At 30.5% G+C, this 23,398-nt stretch overlaps 1 protein-coding gene across 1 annotated transcript in view; it reads left to right on the forward strand.

Moving 5' to 3' along the window:
- The window catches only part of LOC135959310 (uncharacterized), a 136,793-nt gene that overhangs the window by 18,661 nt on the left and 94,734 nt on the right, over positions 1-23,398 (forward strand). Inside the window, exon 2 of the mRNA XM_065510456.1 lies at positions 8,932-8,971. The gene's annotated coding sequence lies outside the window, so the exon portion shown is untranslated. The remainder of the gene's footprint in view (positions 1-8,931; positions 8,972-23,398) is intronic.

Raw genomic sequence — 23,398 nt, forward strand, 5'->3', positions numbered from 1 at the left:
ATGCGGGACACAATCTCCTACTCTTCTTCATTTTGACAGCTCGTTAAACCGTACGTACTCCTAACATGCCTTCCAATTATGTAGTGTCCTGTTATAAAAAAAACAATTAGACTGGTTTTCTCACGATGTCACACGATGATTAATTAGTACATCTGTTCTGTGGAATGTCATATAATATTTGCTGGATGATCGTCTAGCAATTTGCAAGGGAAATACCAGAAAAGAGTTCAATTTCTGGCCAATTTGTCTGCTCTGCAATTACCCTAGTTGATGAGATCGACCCCTTGTTAAATGCAAGATGGCTGTTCAGCAGATACTTTATGAATCTACACAAACCAGGTGGACCAATGAGTCTACCTGTGTTATAACGAGGTCTACTTGGCCCGTATATGATGCCAGCAGGACGAATCTACTTATGGAATTTCGTCGTGAGCAAATAAGGCTAATTGTCTCCTTCATTACGGGACACTGTATAATTGGGACACATGCTAGGAGATTGGGCCTACGGTATAATGACTACTGTAGATGCTGCCACAATGAAGAAGAAGATGAGACGGTGTCACACATATTCTGCCAATGCCCGGCTCTGATAAACCTGAGGGAACGCATCCTTGGATTACCCTTCCTTTCATGCTTAGATGAGCTATCAAGGATGAGTCTTAGACGAATCTACTCTTTCATCAGAGAATCTGGTTGGTTTAGCCTGGAAACAACGGACGCATAATTAATACCAAGTTGTTTACCCCTTGGGTATCACAACGGGATCATGGAGCCCATGGAACCTAACCTAACCTAATTACCCTGGTTAGAGGAATGTCTCGTCTCTTATTTACACAAACCTAGTGAAATACGATTTAGATCCAACCTGTCATATTCAATAAGGTGGCACAGTCCGGTTCTCGATACCTTAAATAGATCGTTTAGCATTTGTTTGTGCAGAAATCTAAGTATTAACATATGAAGTGTTGGACTATTATGTTGCTCCATCTGTTTTTATGGGTGGTGTAAATTTTAAGGAATCAGAAGCTCTCGATGTTCTAGGCATGAGTATTCAGTCTGATGTACGCTGTACAAAACACGTTTTTTAAGTGTCAAAAGAGGCATTCAAGTGCCTTGGTTTTCTAAAACAAACTGTGTAAGAAATACTTCATTCCATCTGATCTCCTTACTATTTGAACACTTATATCCCATCTAAAATGAAATTCAACTCTCATGTGTGGGCCTGTGATTCGAAGTCTATTTTGGAGTTACTCGACCGCATAGAGGAGAGGGCGAAGATGTTTATCGGTGACAGTAGGGTATCCATTCCATATTGAAAGCCATTGATAACAGATTACCTCGTGACTTGAGGAGAAATTGGCAAAAAGTGAATTTCGTCTGCTCATTAAGCATTAAAAAATCATCACTATACTATGGGAAATCTGCACCATCAATTTCAATGGTAAACAAGCGATTTACTGAATTTCCTTGTGAACGACCAGTTCAGATCGAAACAATTGAAAAAATCACGATATGGCCGATCAGAGATTGAAAGTGCGAGATATTGTGGATGCCATACGCATCTCACACGACTCGCTGCTTTCAATTTTGAATGATCACTGGGGTATGAGAAAGCGTTGCGAAAGATGGCCGCCGCATTTGCTCACAATCGGGTGCACAAAAGCAGGCACGGATCCAGGTCATTCATTTGGGTGGGGGATAATAGTGTAAAATTTATTTTACATTTTTCTTTTTTTCCGTTTTTATATTAAAACTTTTCGGTTTGCGGGGAAAAATTAAATTTTTTCACCCCGCTGGATCTGCGCCTGTACAAAAGGTACTGCACATGTGAGTTATCAGGAAAAAAATTAGGAAGTAGGCTACGAAATGCTTCCTCTTCCGCCCTATTCACCGGATTTAGCCCCGAATGACTATTTCTTGTTTCCAAACCTGATGAAATGTCTTGGCGGAAAGAGATTTGACTCCAACGATGTAATCATCTCACAAATAAAGTTTTTATGACCTCTATAAGTCTTATTTTTTGGAAGGAATACAACAATTGTAGAAACCTTGGACAAAGTGCAGAGAGCTTAAAAGACACTTTGTTGAAAAATAAAATAATTTGTTAGAGTAACTTCGGGTAATGTGGACTACCGTTTTGTTTCTTCTAAATTTTGGCCACAATATATATGGATATTAAAAAAGTTGTGAAGCAATATATTAGCTAATATATTCCCTAATTGTTTTTGCAGTTGAAAATTTTTTCCGTCAAAGGATAAAAAAATTATATGAAAATATTGTAAGGAACCCAAAAACCAGCATTAAAAAAATTGGAGGGTAATATGGACCACTATATGAGGGTAATGTGGACTAGTATTTAATACATAAAATTCATGAACCAGCTAATCATGAATGATTAAAAAATTTAATTTCAATATATTTTTATTAATACAAACTAAAAAGTCGCGTTCTTGGCTTAGATAGATTACTTACAAAGTACATAGTTATTGTCGGGTAATATGGACCAGTAGTACATAATCAAGTAATTTAAGTGGTCCACATTACACGAACTTGGGTTACAGTGGTAAAAAGTTATTTTTACCTAATAATCTAAATGTGCTTAAATTCTTACCAAATATATGCAAAACTACGTGTCCACTTTAACTATATAAAACAACCAAACATTAAATTCTACCAAGTAACTGTACCAAATTTTGTTTCTTACTTGAGCCGAAAAAAATGTTGAGCAGGCGCATTAATTTCAATACAAGAATAAAAAGTCAACATATCAACAACTCATGAAAGCAAATGTGCAATTGTCGTTTCAAACAAATTGTAAAATGTACGACAAATCAGTTTTATCATACCTTCAATAGTTTCTGAAAAAAGACACTGGTCCACATTAGACGCATAGTCCACAATACCCGAAGTTACTCTATACAAAAACTTGTGTTTCATTTCAAAAAAGCATAAACTTTTTGACCCACCCTCTTACCTATAGCTATGTATACAGATATACTAGTCAACAACGATACCATATCAATTGATTGATTGTATGATTCTATCTGTAAATTCTAAAGAGTTCTTCACATTAAAGAGTAGGTCAGAAAAAACGTATACACACTACTCCAGCCGAAACCTATCATTTGCCCAATAAATTATTAAGGGTACTCATTTAAACGCTTAAGTTTCCCATTTGTTCAATTGTGCAAATTTGCGCGACGTGTTTCATGAACCCACCTTTTCAATTTTGTGCAAGTTTATACATTAAATTTCTCTCTATTTGATATAAATGTCAAATAAAAATAAATTCAACAAAAGCCTTAACAAATTTTTCAAATTGTATAAATTTTAATTTTAAAAATGTTGAATGAAAGTTAAATCTTTGGAACAAACGGTGATATACAGAGTTTGCAAGATTTTGTTTATATTCTAGCTGTTGATTAATGTTTTCATACACAATGCCATTTAATGCAATCATTCTGTTCCAAAGTTGCAGAATTTTCACATGCACAACATTTTTATATTTTATTTGATTTTTATTTCTTATTAATAAAAGTAAACAAAAGCAGCTGATTCATCAAATGCACAATAAATTCAAGTTTGCGAGTCTATATTGTCGCGCAAACTTATCGGGGTTGTGCAAACGAATTTCCATACATTTTTTGACAGTTCATTTGCGAGAGTGTAAAAATGCACAGATTGCACAGTTTGCGAGGCATTTAAGCGTTTACATGAGGACCCTTATTATTTTTTTCGTCACTCATTTTCAACTGCTAATTCGGTCAAAATGAACAGCGAAAAAATTATGTGAAAAAATAAATAAAACTTTTCAAAACAGTCCAAAAAATTGCAAAAGATCTGAATGTTCATCATCACACGTTTAAATAGTATAAAGAAGATTTGAACATTGAAAGAATACCTGAATCAGGAAGACAAATTAGACATATTTGTTGGTAAGGCAAAAGAAGTCGAACAACTCTTTCGAAGAGCACCAAACACTTCTATCAGAAAAGCAGCTCGTAAAGTTAAATGCTGTGATTATTTTGTCCTCAGATACAAAGCTAATGCTGGGTTGAAGCCTTATAAAGTTCCAGATCGCAATGCGGTATAGAACTTAGGAGCAACAAAACGAAGGAAAAAATTGATTTAAAATTTTATAAAAAAAAATACACCTGTTGTTTGATGGATGATACAAACTTATGTACTGGCAGACCTTTCACAATTACCGGGTCAGGATTTTTATGTGGCTGATGGACAAGTTACTTGTGTGGCAAGCTGGAGTGCCTTCATATTTCTGTCCCACTTTGGCATCATACCGCTATGACAAAAGGTCCTTCAGTGGTAATCAAACAATAATGTCAATTTTGTACCACGGGAGGCAAATCCAGCCAACTGTGCAGAACTTTGGCCTGTAGAAAAGTATTAGACTCTTGTAAAAAAAGAATTAAAGAACACAGGAAAAGTATTCCAGTATTTAAATCTTTTGCACGTCTGATGTACCCTACTTTATGCCCTGTTCATGAAAGGTATATGGTGTTCATAGACTCCTCGAATACTCCTCTGCTACTCTAATGTGAAATTTCATGTTAATCGGATCAGTCGGTTAGACATGTCAGTTTTATTTCCAAAATATTTTCATTCTGCCCCACTGTGCACTGTTTAATGATAAATTACACATTTTAAAAAAGATATATTATATACAGTGACATAATTAATTCGTGCTCTTTAATATTTTTTAAGTCTTCAATTCCACTCCATACAAATATATCGATATTATATATACATATAAAAAAAACTCCTTCACCTTTGACATTTGAACTTTAACATTAAAATGTTGAATTTAAAATATATTTCAAAATAATTTGTTTAAAGTTTATAAAAAGAAAGGTTTTGTTTATTTACAATCAAATGGAATTGTAAAGACTCATTATGGAATTCAAAAAAGTGACCTTTCAAATAAAAGTAAAATTAAAAAAATCACGAGTTTAAACTAATTTATGCCTATTCATGATTTAATTTGAAAAGTTTTGTAAACTTACAATAAATAAACATGATTTTAAGTTTTAGGTCTATTTTGGATTGTAGTTTCCATAAATAAAATTAATAAAGAAATTAAACAATAACTAACATTGCTAAATATGTAATTGTGCATTGGTATTTTATGTTTCGCATTTTTAATTTATGTTTTCAAAGTCTCTAGAGTCTAGACCAGCTAATTGCAATTCTTTTTACATTGCCTAACTTGGTCACATTTCAAACAATTTGTCAACTGTTTTCAATTTCCTGTCTCAGATTACTCATATTTTTGTTGCGTGTAATAATCTAAGAAATATTACTGTTTTTTTTTTTACAAAAAAACAAACTCAAAACTTGATTATTTCATTACATTTGAAATGTTATGTCTGTCTATCTGTCATTGTAATATGAACATGAATTTTTAACTGCAGCATCAAAAATCCAATAAAACTTGAATAAAAAATTCACCCATTTACTTCAAATTTATATAAAACTGGTTGAATAGGCCCATCAAACAAACTAAAATAAACAAATGTGTTATAAAAAAATATATAAAATTAACACATAGTTATTAACAATATAAACAAATACTTATGTATATTGTTTTTGTTTTACAAACAAATTAGTTTGTTTTAATTTAATGTCAAGCGGTGTTTTTTTATTATGGATTTTTGAAGTGTCTCTTTTTATCACTTTATTAATATCTGTGTTTATTTCTTTTTTTTTCATATTACACAAAAATCTTTATAATTTTTAATTACTGCTTGTGTTGCTAAGAAACAATGTTTAATGATTATTAGCTTTTTTAATTTATAAACAAAAAAGATTTGCCAAATTTTGTTAACACTTTTTTTTAGCTTTGAGAAATTTCTTATGTAAATTAGACAGTTTTTAAACAAGACAATTTATATTTGTAAAGTTGATTGATTTCACCGTTTTGTTAATCACTTAAATTAGTTAAATTTGGTTTATTAATTAAGAGTAATTAAATATAAATAATATATAATTAGTGGTAATGAATTGTAGTAAAGGTTTTCTAAAATTTATGCAAGATTTGAATTAAATAAAATGCGGGATTTTTTAAAATGTTTAGCTTTTATTTTGAAACATTTGTTCAATATATTAAAATTCATTGGCCATTGTTAGCTACGACCTTTTCCCCAACTTTCTGGCAACATATGGATTCCGAACCAAAAGAACTGCTCATCTTTTGAGGCCAAGAACGAATCAAGCGAATCAATTTCGGATACTCTGTTCTAAAATGATGCATATCCCAGAGAAAGCATTCGGCATCGATCGCAACAAATAGTAGTCGGACGGGGCATGGTCTGAGGCAAAACTTCCCAATCACTTCTTTCTAAATACTTTTTGAAAATTATTGCAACATGTTGCTGGAGGGTTGTAGTGACGGAATAATACGGTTTCATATCTGGCAGCATATTCTGGGCGTTATGGTACTCGCTCCCACAGGAAGCAGTGTTTGTGGACAATTGATTTGAATTTTCCTATATTGAAAGTGACAGGAAAGACTTCAGGAGGAAGATTGTTCCACATACGGACAGTACGGCTAAAGAATGAATTTTCTCTGTAATGTGTTGTGCGATCCACTGTCCAGTCGACAACGAATTGATGAGCCCTTGTCGAAGAACGAGTGTTGCATAAAAATCTACGGGTTTCGAGAACAAGTTCCCTAATTTCAGCAGAGTACATACCATTTTAATATCGGTAGAACAGTGAAACACAACCCACATTGCGGCGATGTTCCAGTGAGTCAATAGACCTGTATACCCTACTGTCAACCATAAGCACCTTCGCCCTCTTCTGTACGCGGTCGAGTAACTCCAAAATAGACTTCGAAGCACCGGGCCACACATTAGAGATGTATTCTGTTTTAGGAAAGTATAGATTCGACTCTACTACCAAAGGGTAGAAAGACCCTATACTCAGTTTGTCCATTTCGGTGACCAATTTTTTTATGGGTCCCCAAAAATTCTGAAAATCAGTGGGCCCTCAAAAAATGCTGTCATCAGTTTTTGGCCAACAGTTAATTCAGACTTGGTGATACCGCTTAACTTTATATGACAATAATATAGAAATTTTTTGTTCACATTTTTTATATTTTTTTATTTTCAATATTTAGTATAGGGTTACTACCCTTTGGTAGTAGAGTCGAATGTATATTGTCATAATCGTGTGTTTTTCCAAAAGCCTTTTTTGGCTATTCTGTGGGATTTTTGTCTTCCGTTTCAAAATTACCACTTCTGAACCGCACAAACCATCTCTCACACGTTGAAACCGATGAAACACATTCACCATAAGCTTTGGTGAGTAATCGGTGTGCTTCAGCGGCTCTTTTTCAAATTCAAATTAATACATTCAAAATTTTCGTTTCAAAAGGTTTGATCTTTAACATATCGTAATGAAATTTGTTAAGTCTATACACATTTTGATAGCAAATGTAAAGGCAGATGCAAATATACGATTTAGGAAAAGTAAATAACGCAAAACAAACTAAAACAAATAAAAAATCTAAATTTTTGTATTTTTTTGGAATTTTGCCAAAAAGTCTCCATTTGGGTACGGGGCTGGTAAAGAAATAACATGGATGATTTGATGTACATCTTAGTATTTAAAGTTGTTGTCCGTTTTGGAATCCCAGCTTTCGGATTTCAGAACACTTAGCCTAAATTCAAAATTTCGATGAAAAAATAGGTTTATTTTGGAATAGCCAAAGGAAACTCCTATTAGTATTTTATTTTAAAACTCTCCCTGTTTATATGATTTTCAAACAAATATAAAAACATTATAAGTTGCTTAAAAAATATTTTTTCTGGTATGCAAAGGTAATAAATTTATTGTTTTCTTAGCCAATAAAAAATTCAACATTTTCTCAATTTTATAATTTAAAATCGATTAGTTTTGGTGCCTCACGAAAAATTACATTTCTTATATGATTTTTATACCCTTCACCAGGAGTAGCAAAAGTATATAGTATGTATAAGTTTCTCATCCCGTTTCTCATTCCGTTTGTAATTTCTATATTTTTCATTTGCGACCCCTCAAAGTCGTTGTAGATAACGGAGTCTATATAGCCATGTCTGTCCGTCTGCATGTTGAAATCAACTTTACGTAGCCCCCAAATAACTAACATACACGATTCGTATATCAATATATCTGCTATAGACCCAGTTCGGTTGCAATTTAAAATCTTTAAAATCGGCTCACAAATGGCTGGGATAAGAGGAAAAAACTAGGACCTCGATTTTTGACCTATTTTTTTTATCAAAATCTGGATTACTAAGTCATTAATATAGATAATATGGATATCTAATGATAGATATTTCAAAGACCTTTGCAACGACGAATATAACACCATAGTAAGTCGGACCTACAATGGGTCAAAGTCGGGAAAAAAACGATTTTTTTTTCACCAAAAACTAATTTTTATCATAAATTTGTTTGACTAATATATTTAAAAAAATGTATGTCCCATATTACAAAAAAAAACAGGGCCATGGTATTTTGAAATTTATATTTTTCAAATCGCTATAACTATAAAAGATAAAATACTCAAGCATCTTTTTATGGGCCTAATAGAGAAATTTAATTTGGGATGAAACACAAAAAATTCGTAAAGTTTTAAAAATATTCCAAGTCTGAGGTGCCCTGCTTCTAGACCCAATAGCTGTAGTAAGTTGTAGTGAATTTTGGGATTTTTGTCCACGATTGCTATTTTTCTATTACTCTCTGTATGAAATTTAAATTTTAAATTAACATAAAAATGCGTTATTCTCTTTTGTAATACTCCATTTTTATTAACCTTGAACTTTTAGGTTTCAAACTTCACTTTTTATTTATAATAATTAATTTAATTTTATAAGTAATCTTGATAAAAAATATTGATTTATTTAATATATATTTTTTTATTTTCAGAATCTGAAATTCCATTATACGTCGATCTAGTAAACTACAGGTAAACAATTTTTCGCATTCACTAACCCATAACCTGTCAAGTTTGAATTTTAGATTTGTATATCATTTCCTATATTATCAACTAATTTTGTTTCTATAATACTTAATATTTAATAAATTATCACAAAACCGAAACCGATCCGTTTTTAATTTGTTAAACCCGAAACCGCGGTTTTGAAATTCTTCGATTTTTTGGAAACTCTAGGTCCATTATTATAGGAAATTCAAAAAAGTACCATTAGAATATATAAAAAGTACCAAAAATCCCCCACTTGTGGTTTCCCACTCACTTGGTGAAGAAATTACAAAAAGTACCATTCGAATAAAGAAAAAGTACCAAAAAGTCTCCCCCTAGAATTCTCACTCACTTATGACCATATATGTTTAATTTCATGTTTCTAAGTCCATTGTTAAGAAATTTCAAAAAAGTACCATTAGAAGAACAAAAAAGTACCTATAGTTCAGTTCACATATTTTGGTACCTAAATATTATTATTATATTACTATAATAACACACCTCAAGTTTGAAATTTAAAAATATTCCAGTTTGCCAAAATTGTTTATGCTACAGGCATGTCTGAAAATATTAAAATCTGTGTTAATGTGCCCAAGAATAAATATGTTTTAAAAAAAGTACCAAACTGTTTACCCGGATTTGGCCCAATATACACCTTGGTACTCGAGTTCTAAATAACACCCTGTTAGTTAATTTTTGTATGAATCCAGGAACCAACGTTAAAAAAATTATCAAAATTGGCTTAATAATTTCAAATATAATGTATTTTCCCGATTTTATCCCCTTTTTGGTACCTTTTTTATCCCCATTGAGGTGGTACAATTTTATTCAAATAAATTTCTGTAACGTGGTGGGAGCTCATAATAAAATATTCGTATGTCTATGTCAAATTATAGAAAAACATATTTTATGAAAAAGTACCAAAAATAAACACAATTTTTATCCCTTAAGGTTTCGAATTTCCAAAAAGTACCAAACTTATATTTTTTATTTTTTGATAAGTAAAGAATACGATTTAAAATTTGATTCTATGTTTATTGGTTTAAAAGATACATAGGGTGCCAAAAAAGTACCAAAATACAGTTTTTACCCGTTTTCTCACCTAAAAGTTTCGAATTTCGAAAAAGTACGAAACACCTGTCAGCTTATTTTTTGAATAGAGTAACATGCAATTTTAAGTTTTTTTGTATCTTTATTAGTTTTTAAGATATAAGGTTACCGAATTTACCCGTTTTTACCCTTTTTATCCCCTAAACGTTCGAATTTCCAAAAATCTCTTCTTATCGGATCGTTTTCGGGAGGGAGGTACCCGCAGCTAAAATTTCATGATTCTAGCTTCAGCCGTTTGGGCTGTGCGATGATGAATCAGTCAGTAAACAATATAAATCAATGGTGAAATCTTTAGAGAAACAGGTATTTATTTTGCTCACCATATGTATTAAGGAGTCAATCGTCACGGAACAATAAGGGTTTTTTTTATAGATAACACATCCTGTTAAATTCAAATCGAAACTATATTTCTGTCGAATATATAATTTCAACATATTTTCTGGTTTATTTTGCCTGCTTTTGGGTTTATTATTTCAATATATTGTCACTCTCTATAAACCACTCATTCAAATCATATTTTTTATTACCAATTTTTTAACAGTAAAATAATAGCAGCAAATAGCAGAATATTACTTAATTTCAATTCGTCATAAAACTGACACGTTCATGTTCTAATAAAATGACAAGACAAATTGCATAATATTTTAATATTTCTTTCGTTCGAGAACCAGAAAATGAATGTAATTGCAAGTATTTGATTTGATTTGCTGCTGCACCATGGTCTATGACCATTAAAACATTAGAATATCATTATTGTTTTACTTATTTATGAACTCAATCTGAATCTCAATATCAAGCTACAATAAAAAATAAAAGTTGTAATTGATATAGAAACAAAACAACAACAAAAAAACTGTTTAACATGATTGAGCAAATAACAGGAAATCAGCAATTTGATAGACACTGTATGGAAAATAAAGTCGAAATAATTAAATAATAATAAAAACAAAGTCATGTTTAGAATTACGTAAGTTATCAGTAAGAATTTTAAACGAGCTTGTTCTCTTTACGGCCAATTATAATTAAATTAAAACAAAAAAAAAAAAAGTGTTATAGAAAAGTCATAAACATTTGAAGTGATAATTGTTATTAAATATGCAAATTTTTTTATTATTTAATTTGAATATAATCTTCTTAAGTCAACACAATTTGCTAGAGTAATTAATGCAATTAAATGTTAATTGAAAGAAATTTCAACGGAAGTTTTAATTAAATTAACAAACATTAACATACAGGATATAATGGCCCTTGAACTTGTACTTTTGTCAAGCGATTAGCCAATGATTAATGGGAAGTTGTAAAGGAAGTGAATTAAATGATTAGCAATGTTTTAAATAATTAAGTTTGATACAAAAAAACAGTTAAAATGGCTACTTTACAAATGTAAAGTTACAAATGACTTCTCTCTAGATTACCGGGGATATATAAAGTAACCAATTGACTTATGTTTGTATTACAAAGAAGAGATACGTGTCAAATGATGTAAAAATTTATAAGTTGGAGACAGTTAAGTAACAATTGACTTCAGGCTTGATTACCAGGGATATATAAAGTAACCAATTGACTTCTCGTTGTATTAAAAAGAGGATATACGTATCAAATGATGCAAAAATATTTGAATTGGAAACAGTTAAGTAACAATTGACTTCGTGTTTGATTACCGGGGATATATAAAGTAGCCAATTGACTTCTCATTGTATTACAAAGAAGAGATACGCGTCAAATGATGTAGAAATATTCAAGTTGGAGACAGTTAAGTAACAATTGACTTCATGCTTGATTACCAGGGATATATAAAGTATCCAATTGACTTCTCGTTGTATTAAAAAGAGAACATACGTGTCAAATGATGTAAAAATATATTAGTTGGAGATAATTAAGTAACAATTGACTTCACGCTTGATTACCAGGGATATATGAAGTAACCAATTGACCTCACTTTTAAAAAGAAAACATACGTGTCAAATCATGCTAAAATATAGAAGTTGGATTTAATACTAGTGCAAATTACTGTCAATAAATTTACACATTCACTACTTGTAACTGCCGATTTCATTGATTCAAGAAAATTTATTAAAACTCATTTAAAAAGTCATGTATGAAACAAATGCATGGAAAATATTTATTCAACAAACACTGGCCAAACTGTGGGCGTGTGAAATTTTGTTATAAAATAAATAACATTTATGTAGACGCCTTTAATTTTCTTTGCTTTTTAAATAATTTCAAGAGACCATTGCTTTTGGGTATTTTACCACAAATCTAAACTAATCATTCATTAACTAATACCTACTAGACCAACTATTTTGCAAAAAACAGAAAGCAAAAATAAAAAATTGTTTAAAAAATTCACACACACAATATTTATTTATTGAATCATTGCCAAAAAAAACCGTCACTATTTATTGCCTGTTTTGATAGTGGCTACCAAAAGCAATAAAATAAATTTAAAATAAAAATTAAATGAATAGAAGAAATTCAATACCAATGACCGAAATTAAAAACAAGTAATAAAATCATGTAAAAACAGGCTATAATAACAATAATGTAACCCTACCTACAAAAACCAAACGCAGATTTGAATATTTTCTTTTTTGTATGTTAAAATAAATGAGTTATTTAATCAAATTTGAATGTTCTATTGAAAACTGTTAAAATATATTACTTTTTGCATTAGTATTCCAAAAGCAGCTGCTCTCAATTGAGGTTTTTTTATTCTTCTAATTATTTATTTACTTATACCGTTCACTTTTATTTATTCTAAAAAAAGAATTTAGGAAAATCCTATTAATTTCAGTGGTTTGAGGTTTTTTTCTAAACATAGAAAATCCCTGGAATGATTAATTCTTTTTTCGGGATTTTTAAATAGTTTAATTAGCATTTGTTTGGTTTTAATTTGGAATTTTATAATAAGTAGAGCAATAAAAATTTCCCAAACTTAGCAAACGTATCAAAAAAATCAGCGACATTAATTTTAAATGTCTTTGTTTATAAGTAGAACCATTCATCACTTTTGTGTGACTTAAATATTTGTCTAAATATATCATACACTTACCATTTATATACTTTTGAAAATCAAAATTGTTTTGTTTCATTTGATATCAATTTCACATTAGAGTTGTAACCTGCAGTTCAACTTAATGTACTTAACATAATGAATATTAATACAAAATATTGTTCTAAGAAAAATATGCTCTTACTAATATTTTTGTTAATAATACCCAAACAGTTAATGTGAATTTTAATATAAGATATCTAAGAAAAACCTGCACAATGCCAGCAAGAATTGAAGTCTTTGCTCCCGGGTAAAAAAGTATTATTACTTACTTCGTACTTATACCTAGCTAAAGTCCGTAGGTAGCCGACTGAAGCATTTATCTCGTCGGATTGTACTCATTAGCTAACTAGTCATAGCCAATAAGGTGTAGTTAACTGATGAGAGCTGAAAAATTAATTTCCTCGGTTTGCATCCGTTAGCTATATTTACCCATAATTAGTCGACCGAGAGCCGAAGTATTTTTCTGGTCTGATTGTACTTATTAGCTAGTCGCAGCCAATAAGTTAAAGTTAGCCGACCGATAACTAGCTGATCCTGCAAAAGTTGTTTTGAATTCAAATGTGTAAAAACAGTTAACAGGAGAAAAAAGAACGTATTTTTGAATGATCTTTTGTATTTATATAGATTTGGGTTATGTGTTATTTATATACTAATTGAAATTTATAAATACTTTTTTTCGATTGCTTTCGAAATGCTTTATGATACAAGACATTTTTTGTTTTTTGTCTGGCGCGTAAACAAATAATGCTAAGTTCTATGTTCCGACACGGAAACAGGCGCCATACAATTGATCTGGGCCGTACCGGAATTGGGATTCGTGGTAACAAAACAAAAGATTTTTGTAATTTTGTGTAATTTTTGGAAGAACCTTGCTGATGAGCTAAATGGGCAGATAGCGTTGGGAAATTTAATACAGCCGGCCGAAATGCTGCAAATGCCCATCAATTTCTTTGAAAAAACGTCTCCAGATTGGTCGTTTTGCAGCTAGATACGCATGTTCGCAATCAGTTTGAGTTTCTTGGCGTGTTTACACAAAACGGACGACTTTAAACATGGATTAGGTTAATCGACTGTCATTGACTATGAAATCTCTGACAATACTTTCCAAAAATCTCCTGCCAATAGAATCATTACGTCTTTGATTGTATCGTATTCAATTATTAAATTCCAATATTAATTTTTGACTTGCAATGAAGTTTCTTCATTTTGGAACAAAATCTGAGAAAATATGTCCAACAGTTTCGTTATTTTTTATGAAAAATATTAAATATATAAAAAAAATTTCGGTCAAGTCCGACCATGAATATTTACACATCAAAAACATTTTTCTGTTAAAATTTAAATAATTTATTTTCGTGAATGATTTTCGGCAGCTAAGAGCAGTTATGGACCGATTGCCATGAAAGTATGTCGTATTTCTGTTGAATTTTATGTGGATTCCAACATTTTATAGATATTTATGCTCGTTAAAGTGATTTTCGGAAGTGGGCCTCATGACTGATTATGGACCGATCATCATAAAATCAGGTGACTTGACTTCCCTATATACGATGTAAAATTTATTTGGAGCGACATTTGTGTAGGTGCCTATATAAATAAATCATTTATGACAGTTAAAGTCCTTTTTAGGGAGGATATTCGTATGGGGGTTAGGTGAAATAATCTACCGTTTCAGCCAGTTTCAATAGGCTTCCTGTACTTTGCTCACAAGGTTTACATGGAAAGCCAGCCAGCCAGCCAGCCAGCCAGCCAGCCAGCCAGCCAGCCAGCCAGCCAGCCAGCCAGCCAGCCAGCCAGCCAGCCAGCCAGCCAGCCAACCAGCAAGCCAGCCAGACGGACGTACATATATAGTTTAATAGATTCAGAAAGTGCCAAAATTCCTAGTTGTACTTAGCGCACAAGGTTTATATGGAAAACCTGCCAGCCAGCCTGCCGTTTAATCGATACATAAAGTGATTCCAAGTTGATCGACTCAGGAATGCCTAATAACACTGTCCAACAGCATTTTTTGAATACAATAGCGACCCTATAATTCTGAAAGGGCATGTTGAGCAGATAATTTTTGTAGAATAAACTTATAGTCCAGCTGGTCTGAATTTTTTACAGTGGGTCAAAGTTTTCACTTTTTGGTCGAAGGGAGCACTATACTAAATGACAACAAATGTAAGTTAAAGTCTGAGAGAATTCTTATTATCAGAGTTATATGGTGGAATTTTATGGGGATCATTTTAAAGGAAGATCTTAACCCTCTTTCATCAACAGAAAGTATTTGTGGAAAATTTCACCCAGAGAGCTCCCTTCGTTTGGCACTTAATGTGTTGTCAACAGACAGACACCATCTTTTTTGTTGGTGATTAGTTTAGATAAATTTTTAGTCCTTTTTTAACAATCGAGCCTTTTAGGGAAGTGTTGTATTTTGGTCATTGTTTGTAGACATGTATCATTTAAACAAAAAAATATAATTAGACTTCAGCAAAAATTTTAAACAAAGGATTTTAGAACATTTGTTGTGTCTTCTGTAAAATGTGAGAAATGGAACTTAACGTGTTTGCACCCTAAACTAAGGATGTACTAAATTATATTATCTTCTATAAATTGTATAAGAATTGCTTTTCAGTATTTTGGAAGATTTGGGCAATTAAAACTCTGCCATCTATAAAAACTAAATTAAAAAGTTAGGTTGTTCTGAAAATTTGTTGCAAAAGCCAAATTTTTTTATAAAATACTGCCATTATGCCCTAGTGTAGGGTATGCATTTTCTCAAATAATTTAAACTTAACGTTATTTTTGTAACTCAACTAATTTAAATCCAAGTTTATTATATATTTATATATTTTTTACTTACAACTTTTTTATTATTAGTTTTTTTAGTTCAATTTTTTATTACACATAGTAACTAGTGGTTGTTGTTAATTATTAACATTTTTTCTACATGAAAGAATTTACCTTTCAATTATTGCTTAATTTGTTTTTTTTTTGTTTTTGTTAACAAAATTTGTAATAGAAACTGTAATATACAATCAATAATAGATTAAATCGTTTGGTTATTTTATAGTTATAAAAAAGGGTTATTTCTAGAGTATAAATAAGAAAAAAAAAACTAAATTAAACTAAAACTTAACAAATGCTGGTATATTACAATAATGTATCAACGTTTTGGAATGGTGGCCTAAAGAGCTAATTTTATATTTTGCTTAGATGGTGCTAAAATAAATTCAAATTTCAAATTGCGGTTACTATACCAGTTTGCAGTAAAACGTTTGTGGTCCATGATTATTTTGGCATTTTTTCACCAAATTAATGCAAACATTCAACAAAAAAAAATACTTCATTTCCATTTCATTCAATAAACCAGCAAAATTTTGTCACAAACCAGCAGGCGAGTGTAGGCGTAAATATTTCTAATAAACATTTTAGTAGCTGCTAAAGCATTACAATGCAAAACAACAGGTCTAGCAAACATTTTTCTATAGATTCCTTTTGGTTAAAGAGGGAAGTCAAACGACAAAAAAACAAATAATGTCAAAGTTTGTTGCTTAACTCTTTTGTTTTGCTCGCTGTCGTTGTCTGGCAAACAGCCTGCCTGCCTGCTCAAACAAGTCTTTGTTTTAAGATTAATTATTTTCAAATACAAACAAAATAATAGAAATACAAAATACTAGTAGTACTTGTATTTATTTTGCCATATTTATTTGTTAATTAAACAAATACAAAACAAAACAAAGAAATATTTAACTAAAACAACATTTAAACATATTTGAAATTTGATTTAAAAGATAAAACATTTCAAATTATTATATTTATTTATTTACTTATTTATGTTTATGCAAACATACATCTAACTAGCCGCTAATTAAGCTAAGACTAATGTTCCAAGTTTTCTTATTTTTTATTACTTAATACTTTTGTTTAAAGTGTAAAATGTGTTTTAGATTTAAAATTTCATTTATTTTTTGTGGCAAATTGTATTATTTCTTGAAAATTTTAATTGAATTACTTAAAATTGTTTGCAATAGTTTTAATTGTTTTAAGAATGAAAAGTATTTTTTATTAATGTTGAAAAATCTTTAGAATGTAATGGGGTTTACATTATTTTGATAAATATGAAATAGATTTTGTGAGAAAAAATTGTGTGTGAGAAAAAATATATATCGTTTTGAAGGCTCGTCCGATCGGGATAAAATTTGATGTGAGCGTAGCCAAGGAGTATTCGAGTTTTAGTTATTAAAATCGGTCCTACAAATGCTACAGGGTCGGCGATATGGGGGCTCAAATTAAGATACCTTCGACATGTACAATTTTTAAACACGTGGCATTTTTTGTTTCCCATACGATTTTTATATTTAAATTTTAAAATTTGACATACCATGGTCCGCTTTTTTAAAAATTTAGGGTGTACCTGTGCACCGAATGGACTCGAATTTCTTTTGTTAGTTAGACAACTAAATTAACAATAAATAAAGGTTTCAGACCAATATCGATTATGGATATAAAAATAAACGATTTTCAATTTAAAAATTAAAAAAATAGTACATTTTTGCGGTTTTTTTGGCTGTCTTAAATCTTTTTATACCCTTCAACTTCGTGAAGGGTAATTAATCGTAATTAATACCCAGAAATGTCCGTCCGTCTGTCTGTCTGTCCGTCTGTCCGTCTGTCCGTCTGTCTGTTGAAATAAATTTTCTGAAGACCCCTGATATCTTCGGGATCAAAATCTTCAATAATTCTGTCGGTCCACAAATGGCTGAGATATGAGAAAAAAACCAAGACAACCTCGATTTTTGACCTATTTTTGACCCATATCTGGATTACTAAGACATTAATATAGACAATATGGATATCTAATGATAGATATTTCGAAGACATTTGCAACGACGTATATAAGACCATAGTAAGTTGGACCTACAATGGGTCAAAATCGGAAAAAAATATTTTTTAACCCGAATTTTTTTTTCAACAAAAAAAAATTAAAAAACAAAAAAGAAATTTTAAAACTTAAAAAAAAAAAATTTTAAAATTTAAAAAAAAAACAATTTGAAATTTTTTTTCCAAAAACTGAAAAAAAAAAATTTTAATTTTTTATTTTGAAGTATAATTTGGTGAAGGGTATATAAGATTCGGCACAGCCGAATATAGCTCTCTTACTTGTTTTTTTATTAAAAAGAAAACTTTCTTGAAGAACATTTAGCAATTTTATGTTTTGCTTTAAAGCATCTTCACGGAGAATATCTTCGTATAAAAAACATGTCCTATTTTTCGAATATAACGCCCCTACGCTCTTCGGAATTTGACCTATTTTTTTTATCAAAATTTCAAATTTGGGCCACATGTTCCAAAATTCCTAAGCTGAGATCAGAAAACGTAAAGCAGCCTTCGAAACCTTGATGTGTTCTCTATTTATTCCTAAAGTATTTTCTCAGCCCCGAAGGAAAAGTTGACCCTATGAGCAAAATTGTAATAAAGGAAATTTTTGGGATTTTCGTTAAAATTTTAAGGAATTGCTGGATTCCCATCGACCTTTTGACACGTTTTTTACACTGTGTTATTTAGAATGACAAATTTAAAAAAAATGTTGATAATTTCATTGAGTGTTGTTAATACATAAAGATTGTATTTGCAGGACGCATTTTAATAATTTAAACTCGAAGACTCCTTGGCTACACTCACGTAAAATTTTATCCCGATCGGATCAGCCGGTTAGAAATTACAGATTTATTTCCAAAAAATGTGGATTCTGCCCCACTGTGTAACCCGAAGCGTAAGAGATCGTATGTGTAGCCCGACCAATCAGCCGAGTAGACATCAAAGCTAAATATCCATGATGCTAAGGTAATGCTCTGTGTTGCACCAAAAGGGTTCCATCTGTTTTGAGCAGCTGAAATCTGGCCAGACCATCACAGAGAACCTGCAACAGAGTATCCGATATTGGCTTGATCCGTTCTTGGCCTCAAAATATGATCAGTTAGTTTGTCGCGAAATCCATATGTTGCCAGAAAGATGGGAAAAGTTAATAGCTAACAATGGCGAATATTTTGAATAAATTAATATTGTATTGTTCAAAAGAAATGTTTCGATTAAATTTTTTGTGTGTATTTGAGTGGGTACCTGGATGGGTTAGATTCATAAATGACCTATATAGGTACAATGGGCGTGACAACTCCCATACGAAGTATTAATAAATATAAATAAATATTAATAAATATAAAGAAATTTAGTAGCACCTACCTAATCAATATCATAGTATAACATAACTACTTCATATTTATACCATACACCACCATAGTGGGGAGGGTATAATGCGTTTGTGCAGATGTTTGTAACGCCCAAAAATATTAGTCTAACACCCACGTTAAAGTATACCGATCGACTTAGAATCACTTTCTGAATCGATTAAACGATGTCCGTCCGTCCGTCTGGTAGGCTGGCTGGCTGGGTGTCTGTCCATGTAAACCTTGTGCGCAGAGTACAGGTCGCAATTTTGAAGATATTTTGATCAAATTTGGTACATATTATTTTTTCGGCCCAAGGACAAAGCCTATTGAAACTGGCTGAAATCGGTCCATTATTTCACCAAGCCCCCATACAAATGTAATTCCGAAATTGGACTTTATCGGTCAGAAATGTTTAATTTATAAATGTATCACCACAAATTGCGCTCCAAATAAGTTTTATATATACAAAATTCATGTCACCAAATTTTGTTACGATCGGCCCATAATTAGTCATAGCTCCCATATAGATCCGCTTCCGAAAATCACTTTAACGTGCATAAATCGCTTAAAAATGTTGGTATACTCACAAAATTCAACATAGTAAACTTTCATATAGACACAAATCACACGACTTAATTTCATGGTGATCGGTCCATAATTGGTCATAGCTATATACGGCACACTTCCGAAAATCACTCAAAAATATAAATTATTAAAATTTTAAAAGAAAAATTTTTTTGTTTTTTTACTTAGTGTAGGGTATTATATGGTCGGGCTTAACAGACCTTACTTTCATACTTGCTTTTGAATTAATAATATTGCTAAACAATTTGCTAGTTATTTCGCAATATTTTGTTATTTATATAAATATTTTTTTTAAACAAAAATCTACCTAAAATCTGATTTACTAAACAGTGTGTCTCAAGATTTTTATCAGTATTTAACCAGTTTTTATTATTTTTTTCATTTGTTTACAACCTTTCAAAAGTACTAGAATTTCAATATACGATACATACAATACATTCGAAGTAGCACAATTTATAAATGTTTGGGGCTATTTGTTAATTCTTGACCAATAATAATTATTTTTATTATTATTGTTTTACTTAACTTAATAACTAAAGTGTGATTTTGAATTTTGGTTAAACTCTTTCAATTTCATAGCAGCACATTTATTGCCAAAAAAATAAAACTGAAAACTTAAAAATCATTGCATGCAAGAATTTTGTTATTTTCAGTTAAACATTTCTTGTAGTAGTATTTAATAAATTGCTATTGATTTCTAAATTGTGTTGAAAATTAAAAAAAAAAATGAAAAACTAAAATAAGTAAAATGTACAAAAAAACCAATCAAGCATATTAAATTGACCAAATCTACAACACGCTACATACAAAAGCTAGAAAATTATGGAAAATATAAGCAAAAGTAATAAACAAGAAATACACCAAAGCCTCTGGAGTCTAAGAATACTAACTAAAAATAAATTTTAAATTTAAAAGAAAGCTTCATCTTTGAAAAGAACAAATTCTAACTGTTGAATTAGTTTCTGAAGTCTTAGCTGTTTTTTCTTTGCACTATTAACTTAAATTGTTTAACCTAAAGTTTTTGGAAGCTTAATGTGGCAGGTTGTTGTATTTTGCTACAAAAAATTTCAACATTTCTACTTGTATGTGAAATCATTTAGTTTCTAAAGGTTTCAGAAAGATAAAGTTAATTGGAGTTTTAGCACAATCATTGCAAAAATATCAAAATTAAATTTTGTTTCAAAAAAAACTATTCACGTTTAGAAATCAAATAAAGCAGCCAATATAGAATTGAAAAGGGTATCATATTTTAAACCAATTTATATTGTAGGTGGGGCCCATTACAGCACAACTTGTTAAACAATTTAGAATTAAGACATTAATTGTATTTCTACAAGATTATCCACAAAAATGAGTACAACACAAATTAAACTTGCTCAATTTACTTTTATGTATTAAGTAATAGTTATTATTTAATGCTATTTGAAAGCAAATAATTTGGTTCAATGACTTTTGCTATTTTAGATTTTAGTTGTAAAAAAAATAATTTGTATTGGAATCTATCTTCTATCCACATTCACAGTAAAAGAAATAAGGGTAAACATTTTCTATAAAAATTTAGATTACACCAAAAATATCCCTGAACTTTGTTATTTAGCTTCTGCAAAACCAATCTGTGAATCATTGCACAATGGGTCAGAATCAAAATATTTCTAACCTCCTGATACGATTGGCATGAAATTTCACTAGGCATATAAGAGAACAATTCGACTTTAAATTTGGAGACAGACCCCAAAGACGCTTCACGAACGGCCTGTGATGTCTCAAAGCAGGGCTCTTCAGACATGCAAAATGTTTGCAAATTTTCATTTCTTTGGGAATGAATTCCTATTTAATCATTCAAGTTTTCTTGAGGTTAAATCCATTACAAAATACTTTAAAAATGCTTTAAATGATTCAAAGTTTCTTCAATTAAAATCTATTACAAAAAGGCTTTAAGTCAATTAATTTTTTAAATGAATAAAATCAAAACAAAACCGAATAAAACAAGTAAGAGAACTATATTCGGCTGTGCCGAATTTTATATAAACTTCGCCAAATTATACTTCAAAATTAAAATTTTAAATGTTTTTCGGTAAACAAAATTTATTATTTTTTCAAAGTTGTTTTTTCATTTTTTTAAATTTTAAAATTATTTCTTTGTTTTTTAATTTTTTTTGTAATATTTAACGAAAAAAAAATTTTGGTGAAAAAGTTTGCAAAGGTCATATCGAGCCCTTAGCGCCAAATTATCGTAAGCGACATTTTCAAATTTTTGTTTTATTGCAAAAATTAAAATTTTATGGACCGACACATGTTTTAGCGTTCTCAGAATATCAAAATTGTTAATAACTTCAAAATTATAGGGGGTAAGATTTTATCGTAAGTCAATGTTTACATTTTACAGTAAACGAATTTTATCGTAAGCGACACATAGTGGTATAGAAAAAAGGGAAATAAATCTGTAACTTCTAAATACTTAGAATAGTCTCAATGAAATTTCACATTCGCAAAGAAGAAGTGTTGTCGAGTTTATGTTCTGAACGTGGACCTCATGGGCCCACCAGGGGTGCGACTAAGGGTCCTCTAAATAGGACACCTCGGGTATCTTACATTTTTAAAACGATCCTATTTCTTCGTTTGTGTTCCGATTTCAAAAAAATTACAGATATAAAATCTTTTCATCGAGCGCTACAAAAGACCTAGTCGTAGCTATCAATTATCTCTTATAGCTTAGGAGATATTCGCATTTGAAAATTAAATTTTCAAAATTTTTACCCAACCTACTCCAGTTTTTTGATAACAGCGTATCCAAATATTTTCCGATTTTATCCAGTTTTCCTTCCTTGAACTAACAACATATGTATGTGTCAAATAGAAAAAGAAGTGTTTAAAAATAATGACTAAGTCCAAAGTTATATGCATTTGAATTAAAAAGCCGATTTTTCGCTAATTTTTTGGGAAAAAAGAACATTTTTTCTTTTTAAGTTATCGCAAAAAATGTCTAAGAGGATGTATAAGGAATTTATACTTTCTGAAAGCTAAGTTTTCATAAAATATTTTAAATGAAAAAAAAAAATTAAAAATTTTACTTACAGAGGGGACCAGATCCATTCAAAAAACACCTATTTTTTATGTAAAATTAAACTTTAGGGCAAAAATTCTCAAATCTCATATCCGATATCAAAATAGAGTAATCGAAGTTAGATGGCCCAATATACTTTTAATTATTTTGTAAAGGGTTCCGATAACTCCGACCCTGGTATAGATGTTATAGCCAAAAAATTAAAAATTTAGATTTTTGGGATTTTTCAACACTTTTTTGGGAATTGCGGGATTGCTGATAATAAATTTCAAAATACGTTTTTATTTTTCCATTTTGAATAGAATATTTTACATAACTGTGAAATTTCATTAAAAACTATTCATAAATAACAATTTTATTTCAATTCGAAAAATTTTTGTCTA

Source organism: Calliphora vicina, chromosome 4 (genome assembly GCF_958450345.1).
Source record: "Calliphora vicina chromosome 4, idCalVici1.1, whole genome shotgun sequence".
In the NCBI taxonomy this organism is placed as follows: Eukaryota; Metazoa; Arthropoda; class Insecta; order Diptera; family Calliphoridae; genus Calliphora; species Calliphora vicina.